The following is an 11,479-nucleotide window of genomic DNA, read 5'->3' as shown; positions in this document are numbered from 1 at the left end:
TCTATGCAGTTCCAACATAAAATGTTAATTGATCATTAGTTTTGTAAAAAGTCTGCTTCAATAATTAGCATACATTACATATAGATTAGGTTTGGTTTTTTTTAAGTAATGTAACTATTGTCACAGGTTGTTTGTAATTCTGTCGTGTGTTAAAAAAAAGGAAAGAAAAAGCTTACATCCTCAGACAGCAATTCTATTTAAGAAAACAGTAGTTTAATGATGTGGATAGTCTGTCTATTATAGACCTAGAGAAATCTCAGACATCTAAGAAGTCCTTTAAAGTCTGAAGTATATGTATAATTATTTCTGACATACTTTTTAATTACATTATGAAGTCCATAATCTTTTACGTTAAAAGCACTTCTAATTACAAAGTGTCTTCCCTTGCATAAGTATGTGGCTTGGTTTGCTGCTGCTCTTTATTAAGTAGTGTTTTCAAACGCTCTTCTCCCATCTCAAAAATAAGGAGAGAATGTACAAAAAAACAATAAACAATCTTATTTAGGTGTAAGGACCACTGATTTATTATTGAGCTAGTCAAACTGATGTCTATGGTAATCTCTATTTTCTTCCTGAGAAGCTAAATTACAAATGCCATAATTTTAGATTCCTGTACAAAATATGCTCTCTCAGCTGCAGCTTTCCTGCTTTCTTGCCCACTTAGAGAAGTTCCCTAGCAAAGCTACCTCAGACAGTTGCAGAGTATTGGTCTAATTTGCATGCAACTCCCCAAGTGAACAAGCTTTCCAAATAGAAGTCACTACCTTCCAGAATAACTGATGTGTTTTCAGAGACAACTGATTATTCAACAATAAATCCATTTCATCTGAAATCAGAAAGTACTAAATAGTTGCTGCAAATAGCTAGCTATTCCAGTCTCCCAGAAAAGCCATTTGATCTCTGGATGGGATGATCAAGATGGTTTTCCTCCTTATCATAAACACTTTCTGCAAACTACATTAGGATCAGTATTTCATCTACATAAGAAAAGTACAGTTTCTAATAGTTTCACCTTTGTGACCACTGAATTTAGTAAACAATCCTCTCCATTTCTTCTGGTCTTATCTGGCCCTGACATGGTACCATGTTCAGTTTTCCCAAGAGCTGTGATCAGTGAAAACAAAGTAGGTCTTGTCACTAGCAGCATCAGCAGTGGTTAAAGGCAGTAGCAACCTAACAGATAAAAATAACTTTTGTTTCTCTGACTTCTACCTCTCCAAGGGGTTATTGAGTTGGTTTTTGGGGTTTTTTGTTTGGTTTTGCCATTTATTCCAGCTGCTACATTCTATTTTTCTCTGTGTCTGATGTCATTACCTCGATGTCACCAGCTTCAAGGACTCAGTTCCTTCAGCTATTTTTCTATACCTTGCTCTGGTGACCCCTTTACACATGCAACCTGTTATGTTGTTTCTCTTGTGGCCTTCCAGAAGATTCCTTCTGGGCACATTCAAGCTAAAAATACTTCATGACTGAGAAGAGAAGGGGTGGGGGTGGGCACGAGGGAGTGGATAGGTGTTTAAGCAAATATAAGTTTTTTAGAAAAACATTTCTATCTGTCTTGCTCTAGCTGTAGTTCATATCAAGTCTTTTTACAAAGAAAGAATCAGCCCCTTTTTTTATGCAGCACTTTTAGCATAACTGTCTTCCAATACTTACCAAGCTGCTGTCCTGAGATAAAAAGCTTCTGATTACTTAGAGCTGTGCCCTCTTCCTGACGGATCATACAGGCCACATGTGACATAAAGTCCCTATTCAGCACCAAGTCAGGACACCACAGTGAAATAATTTTGCACAACAGAGATGTATCTCTCTGCAAATCTTACATGCACAGGCAACAACTGTCTCCATGCCCTTCCCACGAAGCAGTGGCATTCAATTGTGCAGCCAATGTATATTGTAACCCCCCATACTCCTGCATTCTGGCGCTCTGTTCAACAAAGGGACTATGAAGCGCATTATTCACCAGGCAGAGGGTTGAGTCCTGGCCGTGGGCCAAACTGACCTCTTACATTCTTAGCATTCACAAGCCTTTAAGTCATGAATATGGTAATGCTGCTGACAGGCTGCAGTCCACGGAAAGGGGTGTACACCCTCTGTCTCACTGCTGCAGAGTGTTTTTCTAAGAAAAATAATATTCAGCTCTCTGTGTGTGAATGTTGACTTCCCCTCCTAATTCCCAATCCACAGCTCTTGGAGTACCCTGCTCAGAGAGGGATGGTTCAGCTGCTTTTGTGCATTTAGTACCAACACATTCCTTCAACGGCTGTACCCACCCACCTCTGACAGTGCTGGGGACTGTGCTGTTAAAAATAAGCCAGGCTTTGTCCAGTAGTAGCTTGTGCTGTTTGTCCTGGGGCATGTGGACTTGTGAGGAATGGTGCTCTTCTCCTTACAAATGTAATCTGAGAGAATCATTTGTGAAGCAGGCTAGAAGCAGTATGCTGATGTGGGTTGGACAAGTGTGACAGATGACTAGGATCTCTGCTGGTGAGGGAAAGGTGGCAGCCAGGAGCCACTCACCTCCTGAGAAAAAGGGTAAGGAAGAAAACTGTGACTAACCTGTGAAACCCAAGACCTGACCAGAGCAATTTATAACTGATTTTAGCTGCAAACCTACTCTTACAGAAGAAGTGCTTCTCACAGTGAGATGAATCACTTTTACTTGGAAAGCTACAGATTTCATCTCAAATATATGCTTTGCTTAGTAAGTGTCAAATAACTTGCAGTCTAAACAGGACTCCAGCCCTTTGTCTTAGAGGTCAATTGTTTTGTCTTCTTTCTCAGAGAAAAAAATAATGAAAAGTTAAGTTTGTACAATAAAACCCACACCTACCTTTCCCCCTTCCCCTCCTACCTGTTGCAGTACACATCCCTGTTGCAAGGTGTTTTACTCAAGAGTCTTAAGGAGACTCAGTGGGATGGAATAAGATGCAGGTGCTTTAGCAACAAAATACAAGAAAAGTCTAGATGAGCTCCACTGGTTGCGCTTGGACCTGCTCTGCTTAATTCAAAATTAATCAAAAGACATCTTAGAAGTAGTGTGAATAGTTCAATGAAGGAAAAAGCTCAGCAGCAACCAAGAGGGCAAACACAACTGTAAGACTTATTAGAAAATAAAGGGCAGGAAGCATAAAACAATGGCCATGATTTAAATACTGTTACTTCAGTTCCCTAGACACTGCAGTAGAGCTAGTAAACATAAAGAAGAGTGGGTGATAAGCAAGGACTATCACAGGAGTTCAGTGTCACCCTCAAACATAGGGAGACTAATTAGCTTAATTAGTGTAATACTTTCAGCTCAGAAAACCTTGGACAGATAGGGGAAATAAAGAACAAAACAAATACTAAAACCTTCACCTTACACACAACTACAATGGTCATGAGGAACTGGTCGTCTCAGTTTCTCAAAATAGAAGAATTATGGGGCATCAATTTAAGGCATCAGCTTTACAACAGAAAGAACTACTTTTTCACAGAATGAAATTCAGTTGTGCATGGCAGGCAATGCCATAGGACATTTTGGAGGCTGAAAGTGTAACTGGGTTAAAAAAGCAATTACATAACTTAAAGGATGCTTCAAAAGGACTATTAAATATGATGGTCCAGATCCATCCTTTGGTTCAACAAAGGCTTAACCACTGACTGCCAGATGTAGAAGAGCGTTTTTGGGGAAGAATTACCATATTCTTTCCCTAGCAGCCTCCACTGACTACTGTCAGAGATGAAATTCTGTATTAGATGGATCTTCCATTTAATCAAGACCAGCTGCTGTCAATGTACTCATCTGGTCAAAAAATGCATTTTCTCCTGATAGTCTTCAGCATGACTTCTGGTAAATAGATCTTTTTGTCCTTGTTCTGATATCTCCCACACTCAAAACCCAGAACTTCATAGGTAAATTCTGCATTGTACTGGCGTCTATTCAGAGCTGACTGAACTCCAAAAGCAAGTAATCTATATCTCAGATTTGTTGTCCTCTTACAGTTGTATCACTCACTCACCCCATGATACAGATAATGGAGTGTATACATTCCAGCTGAAGTATGTTTTCACTCTGTCCTCCAAATAGTTCAGTTCCCCAAAATCTTTGATGTGCAGAGAGGCTGGAGAGTTGAATGTAGATAAATTCCTGCCCTAATTTTGTATTACCATACTCTTGGTTGTAGCAGTGAGAAAACACTAACCTGGCTACTTTACTAACTCTGTTGAACACAAGGTGCAGCCCATTCTCTGGCTCTGTTTGTTTATGTAGCTAAGTGACCTATTAGAATGTAGCTTAAAAACACAGCCACATCAAACACACATTCTGCCTGACAAAACAGGCAAGTACATGCTTCCCTGTTCTCCAGGTGCTACAGCTGTTGCATAAAAATCACTATGACCAACTCTGCAAAAAGTCCTGGATGAGTAAGTGTTAGCAATTACTGAGGCTAAGCATAGGGAGAAACAGAGGGCTGGAAGAAAATACTTGTTTCCAAAGGACGAAAAATGTGTTAAAAATCAAAAGATAGTAAGTGCTGGACAGTGCAAAAGCACCTGAACTCAAGCACATTAATATTCAGGGTTCGAGTTAAAGTGTTTTCCATTCATCTTGTCAACTAGAGATAAAAGTGTATAAAAATACAGCTAGAAATTCCTTTGGCCAAGATGGTGGAATTCCTCCAGTGTCACTTCATACATAGTCTCTCAGACTTTGCAGCAAAACATACTTACCCCTGACTTGATGTAGTGACCTTTGCTTTAACATTAAAAGTTCTGGCCACATCTCGTGGGCTAAAACACAAACACTAGCAGTATCTCCACTGACAGCTACAGTTGTATAGCAGCTAGATGACTAGCAGCATTAAAACAATCCTCTGAGTACTCTGTTTGAGCATAGGTGGCAATTAGTGACATCACAGCTCCCACAGCAACAACTTTAATGGGCAGCGGGGATGACAAAGCAAGAAACTGTTTGAGGACCATATGTAATATAATGTTTTTTCTAGGCAAAATATAAGTGCAAAACACCTGTGCTAAAAGTGTATGCTGGTGTTCGCCTTATTAGACTTCTCTGTATGTGTCTTGTTGTCTCCCTTCCCCTTTTAAAGGTTTTTGTTGGGTTCTTGAGCTGTTTCTAGATTCATCTGCAGCTGCAATATCTCTGGAACTCACGTGTTTCTTGCAGGTTTTGTCATAAGAGGCTGATGGAAAAAGAGGTGGTGGTGGTGGAGATACATGGATACACACTTGAACAGGAGCATGACTTTCCATGTTTGGTTTTCTCAGGAAGTCAGGAAAAAAAAAATTAAATAAACCCTAAACTCCAAATAAAACCCCAAACAACCGACCAAAAAAATTCCAAAACAAAACACACACCTCGAAAACCAACCAACCAACCAAAACGCCAAAAGAATACCAAAAAAACCAAAGCCAAAATGGCTTAAGATTTTTTTTCCTTTTTTAACTTGCATGAAAATCTTCAGACTAAAAAGGAAAGACAGGAACTAGACTGATCTTTGGACCTTCCTCCTAAGAGTAACCATGGAGTTAGTAGCATTTCCTAGCCTGCTACAAGCTGTCAGAGTAAATCCACCATGTGGATGATATTTATTACTTTAGTATTTAATGAAAGTGATAACAAGCTTTGTATCACTGGACAGACCCTTGTTGATATTCTTAAGTATCAAAATACAGCACATTTATCATTCTGAAAAAAGAAAAGAGTAGCTAACATGTTAGCTGTTCTGCTATGACATGAATTTCTCTCTAGTCCTTAAAAACTGCGGTAAATAGAAATAGTCCTAGCAACAACAGTGATATAAACACAAATGTGTTTCCTGAAAAGCAGGAAGCAGCTTAACAATCATATCATATGACTAGCTAAATAGAGAAGAAGTTCGCTGGGTTTTTTCCAGGGCATTAGAGCAAATTTCCATGTGACTTTGTGGGACATGACTGTTGCTTGAGCTGCTGTTACTGGAAAATCATTTTACTCTGGAGCATGGGCATTTCATACATTTTGTCCTGCCTTGTGAAGTTCCTCGTCTTGTAGGAATCCATTTCTCTTTAGCCTGTGCATGAGCAATGAGTACGTGAGAAAGGCTGAAGAAAGAACACTGAAAGCTCTGCAGCCCCACGTGGCCCCATCAATTGGTCTTGACTGTGAATGTACACAGCTGTTTCAAGGCTGCTGGGTCTGGCACAAGAGCAATCTGAGTATTTCATCTGCTGTTACTCTCTGATACATTGCTAGTTCTGACTAACAGGAAAAAAGAATCACATGGAGTCTGTCCCTCACATTGAAGCACCAAAGAGTTGTCCAGTGGAAATGCTTTTCCCTCTTAGAAATGGCAGACTAAACCAGATTTGGCCTAGCAGCCTGATCTTCCTAATCCATGTCCTGTCTATCGTAAATGGTCATGCCAGTCCCTAAAATGCAAAAATTTACCTCTTCCAGTATTTAGCCTTGAGAATATAAGTGATGTAAACCGATTGTTCAAGAGGTTGTCTGGAGCACGAGTTTGCAAGCTTGAGCTGATAGTTTGTAGCTATTGTGACATTCTACCAATTTTTCTGGTTAAATACATGAATTGATTTTTTTAACAACAGAAGCAAAGTGAAAATTGCAAAAAGAAGTAAAAAAGGAAAAACAATGAAGAGAGTAAATCTGCAAGTGAAATCTTAAAAAAACTCTCTTCCTATTTTGTGCATGGTGAAAAAAGCCATACTTTATGTATTAAATTAACCCATGAAGTGAGTGGGAAGTAAAAAAGTACTATGAGTTATAAAGGTTAGAGGTCTATATATATTATAGGTATCTGAGAGCCAAATATAACAAGTGAAAATCCATTGTATCGAATCAACAGTGTGTTTCTACATTAGTCTATTTATAGAATGAATCTTATGGACTCAGATGAAGCACCTAGAGAGAAATCTTTAAGGATATTTAGGTGCCTTACATTTCCAAGAGGTGTTTAGTGGTGTTTTAAAATACATCCAGAAGTAATCCATAGCAGTTCAGTACATAGTAGGATTTTGAAACACCTAAGTGCCTTTAAAATCCTAGGCCAAGTCTGTGGAGAATTAAGGAGAATGTGCAGGAGAAGGACAGAGGTTATAATGGCACCTCCACCTTCTAAGTCAGCTAAACTACTGCATAAACACAAGCAGGGATGAAAAGGATTTGAGGGCATATTTACATTCAATGACCAACAAATGTTGCTTCTTTCAGATTACTAGCAGTAAAACATGGAGAAGCTGCAAGTTGATTCAGGTCTGACTGAAAATTGGAAGTTGTTTTATGTAACTATGAAATTTGTATAGGTGAGATGCAAATTTGTTGGGTAAACTGTTGCTCACCTTCATCACCCACATGGTTCTACAGTCTTACTCATACTACAGTGGGTTAATTTCTTTGTGTGGGAAACTGGCTGAAGTTTTGGCCTCCAAATGGTGTTTAACCAACTGCTGCTCCCAAACAGTAGACAAACCTTTCTAAGATGATAGAAAGTGGCAGTGCAACCGTGGATCACTGTATAGACAGGAGTTACTGTCTGCGATGGTATGGGAATATTTAGGAGAAGGAGGGGAAGAGCACCTTTGGGATTGTACAAGATAACTTATGGGATGTTTAGAGGAGGAATGAAAGGTGGGGAAAAGGGGTGGTAAAGGTGGTTTGATATAGAAAAATAAAAGGATATAGGGCTAAAATGACCTGGTTAGGTCAGTATGCTTGTCTGGCTATGCCTTGCACCTGATCACTTCAGTCTATTTTATTTTATTAAAATATATTTTAGTTGTTTTTCTGGGTGAAAGTGGCATCTATATTCCATGTGTATGTGTGTGCATGGTAGTCTGAGTGTCAGCAATTAGAGGAGGGGGCCACAAGTCACAGGGGCTTTTGCATCTTTCATGAAGTAACTGGAGAGACCAGAGTGCATACACATTATACGCATCTCTTCATCAGTGAGTGGTCACTAGTAAACACCAAGCCAGCCTAGGTGGGAGTCAAGTTTTGGAGCAGCCATAAGTCCAGGAAAGATACTGAAGAGACGAGAGGATCTGTAAGGGGGCTACTGGAGAGACAAGGGGGTCCAAACCACCTACTGGGGGACTGTGGTAGGGTCAGCTACTGGTAAGGTCACAAGTCTGGACCACCCAAGAAACTTATTTGCCTGTTTGTGTCTCTGTGTGACATAACTGAGTATCCAGAGGTCAGCCACTGAACAGGTTGAGTGTCCTAAGACCAGCTACTGGAGAAGGGAGCCACAGTTTGTTGTGCATGTCTTTAGGTCTGAATACCAGCAACTGGGATAGAACTGTGGACCTCTGGGCTAACATTTCCAGGTGCCAGCAACTGGGAAGACTTGGGATCCAGGTGTTAGATACTGAATAAGAAGAGTGTCTAAGACCAGCTACTGAAGGGATCCATATTGTATAGATATATACAAATACATATTTATTTTCCATTACTGGGCTTCTGTCCTGATCAGCCAGAGAGGGGAACAGGATGAGGTCGTGAGTGCTGTTTGTATTTGTATGAGTGCTGTGTTTTCTGCCTGTGTCAGTCAGCGTGGACAGCCATGTATGCATGTGTATGTGTGTGTGAGGAGCTGTGTGTGTATGTGCATGTGCCTGTTGGGAACACACACTCAGCCTTACCACTAGCCAGATCTGGGAAACAACTGAATTTTAAAAACTGGCATACCAGCAGAAATGATTGCAACAGGAGAGTTGATGGCAAGTACAAACAGTAAATGGGAGGATTTGCAAAACATAGGGAAAGCCAGGCCTGGAAGGCATATTCAAGGACAAACATACAGATTCAGGCAAAGTCCAAGACAATCTCACTAATCAGGCCGCTGAATAATGACTTGTTCATGGATCTCTTCCAAAAATGCAGATCACAGAGAAGGACAGTTCAGCAGAGAAGAAGGTACATAGTGTCCAGTCCTCTGCAAGGCAAATGTGCTGATCCTCCAGCTTGCTTTGCTGATGTCAAAAAGCCATTTGACTCAGCCTAGCATGATGGTTGCGGGCTACTCAGAGGTAATTTGCTAGAAGCTGCTAGCCCTGCTGAAAGACATTTATGGAAAGGCAAGGTTGGAGCCCAGAGCACACAGTCTAGCTGACACTGGTCATGTCACACCAACATAAGGGCAGACAGGTAGGAAGTGCCTCCGAAAATACAGATTTGGGGTTATTTGGAGGTTATATATTGTTTGGTGGGGGCTAGCTTGACTGTGTTCAAGTTATAAAGAGTACTCAAGATTGTTCTCCAAAAGATCCCAGCTGGGCCACCTTTGATCATGTAGATAAGGAGGTTCTATAACTCTGGCCTAAGGACTGCTCTTGCACAACAGCAGAGACTAGGTCAGGCAGTAAAGATGTAAATGGACAGATGAATGCCTCCCACCAGGGCTATATACTGCAATAGGCTATGCAGACAATGGCATCCCATGGAAGAGTCACTCTGGCATCAAAGCAGGCATCCTTTACCTGGGAAACCATGCAACATTTACACAAAGGGATCATAAAGCAGATTCAGCAACTGTGGGAACTTGTTTCCTCTCTGGAGGGGAAAGAAAATCTTCTTTTTCACTAAAAATGAAGCTATTTAAACCATGCATATCCCAGGGCATGCATTGTGATGACACAAGCTTTCAGCAAAGTTGCTCTGCAGAGACTACTTGTCATCCCAGTTAGAATTTTCAGTAGCAGCTTATCTTGTTGGCAAAACTGTAATAGGTGGTAAAAACGAGGAGGCTATAATTTAGGTTGCAAGGAAAAACAAAAAGGTTTATTAAAGCTAACAAGCAAAAGCGGCTAGCCGGGCGACCGGGGAGACCCTTGCTCCACCGCAGTCCGCAAAATGGAGAACCGAAACAGTAACAGTTATACCCTCGGTAGACACCACCCCCCCTAAGTCATGTCATTAGTCCATTGGCCGTGCTGTAACGAGCTGCTCCCTGCTTGGTCCCTCTTTCGCGGGCTAATCAGTGGTTGGTGTCTCTAATTATGGGCGTCGTCGTTGCTGAGGGGCTTCCACCAATGATACCAGAGTCATTAATCTCTATGGGACTGTGGTTCTGGAGCTTTCCATGGAGTGATGTCACCTAATCACAGGTCTCCTCGTGGCTTTGCCTTTGCAATAGTCCATAGCAATGTGCCTATAACAGACAGCTTCAAAAACACTAATTAAACCAACTCTGAAAACACTGAATAGTACTCTCTGCGTTGTGTTCTGTAATAATTAAGCTTGTGGCTAAAGGTTTCACAATTACCTCATATATAACTTTTAACAATATAACAATTTAACCAGCTTATCTCTTGAACAGCAAATTTCCTTGGTTTACTTATCACAATCCCCCCTCCTGACTTCCTCATAAATTTGCTGGTCAAGTCTAATTGCTGCTTCTCTGGATGCTTCTAAAAGAGAAGCTTGATCTTCATCAGAAGACCTTTTACTCATATCCTCATACTGTTGTCTCATAGTTAACAATTGCACTTTATCAATCCTATTTTTAGCAAAAGCAACAATTTTGTTAAGAATACAAGGTCCAAAAATTAAGGAAGCAAACAGCACTATCAACGGTCCTGCCAGGGTTGAGATCAGGGCTGTAAGCCATGGGAACTGATTATGCCAATTTTCCAGCCAATTTTGAGTGATTTCTTTTTCCCTTTTTCTTTGTAAAATTCCCTCACGTAATTTAGACATTGAATCTTTGATAACCCCTGAATGATTAGCATAAAAACAGCATTCTTCACCCAATGCTACACATAATCCTCCCTGTTGTAAGAACAGCAAATCCAATCCTCTCCTGTTTTGTAGAACCACTTCTGAAAGGGAATTTAGAGAGGTCTCTAAAAAGGATATAGATTTCTCTATTCGATCCAAATCTTCATCTACAGCTGTTCTTAATGCAGTTAGTCCATGACTATGTTGGACTAAAGAAGCAACTCCAGTTCCCGTAGCTCCCAATCCTAATAACATGGCTATTGTTACACTCACCAACTCCCGTTTTTGTAGTGCATGTTTACTCACTTCCCAAGACTTGAAAACAGATTCTTCAGAACGATATAATATGCGAGGTAGCACTGTTATTTGAATACAAAATTCATTATTTCTCTTAAAGGCAGAGACGGACACACATGGAACCAGACCTGTTTTCGAACAAATCCACCACCCACCTTGGTGTGGTATGACCCATTTATTGTTTCCTTTTTCTACTTTATATACCTCGATACCACATAAATCTCTACTGCTTGGTGGGACATTCCCAATACATGCCCCTTGTCCGCTGATTTGTGACATGGAAAGACCTATTTCCTTCTCTCCCCATCTGCACTGATTTGGGTTATCCTCATTGCTAAAATTAAAGGTAAGGTTCAACCCTACTCCCTCATAAAAGGGAGGTCTTACATTGTAACACAACCAACAGGACTCTGTCACCTCAGGATCTGTATAATTAATTGCTTTATAAGATGACTCTACCAT

The sequence above is a fragment of the Manacus candei genome, unplaced genomic scaffold (assembly GCF_025592945.1).
Source record: "Manacus candei isolate 608988 ecotype Guabito, Panama unplaced genomic scaffold, ASM2559294v1 h1tg000008l, whole genome shotgun sequence".
In the NCBI taxonomy this organism is placed as follows: Eukaryota; Metazoa; Chordata; class Aves; order Passeriformes; family Pipridae; genus Manacus; species Manacus candei.
This window is presented reverse-complemented; position numbering follows the sequence as displayed.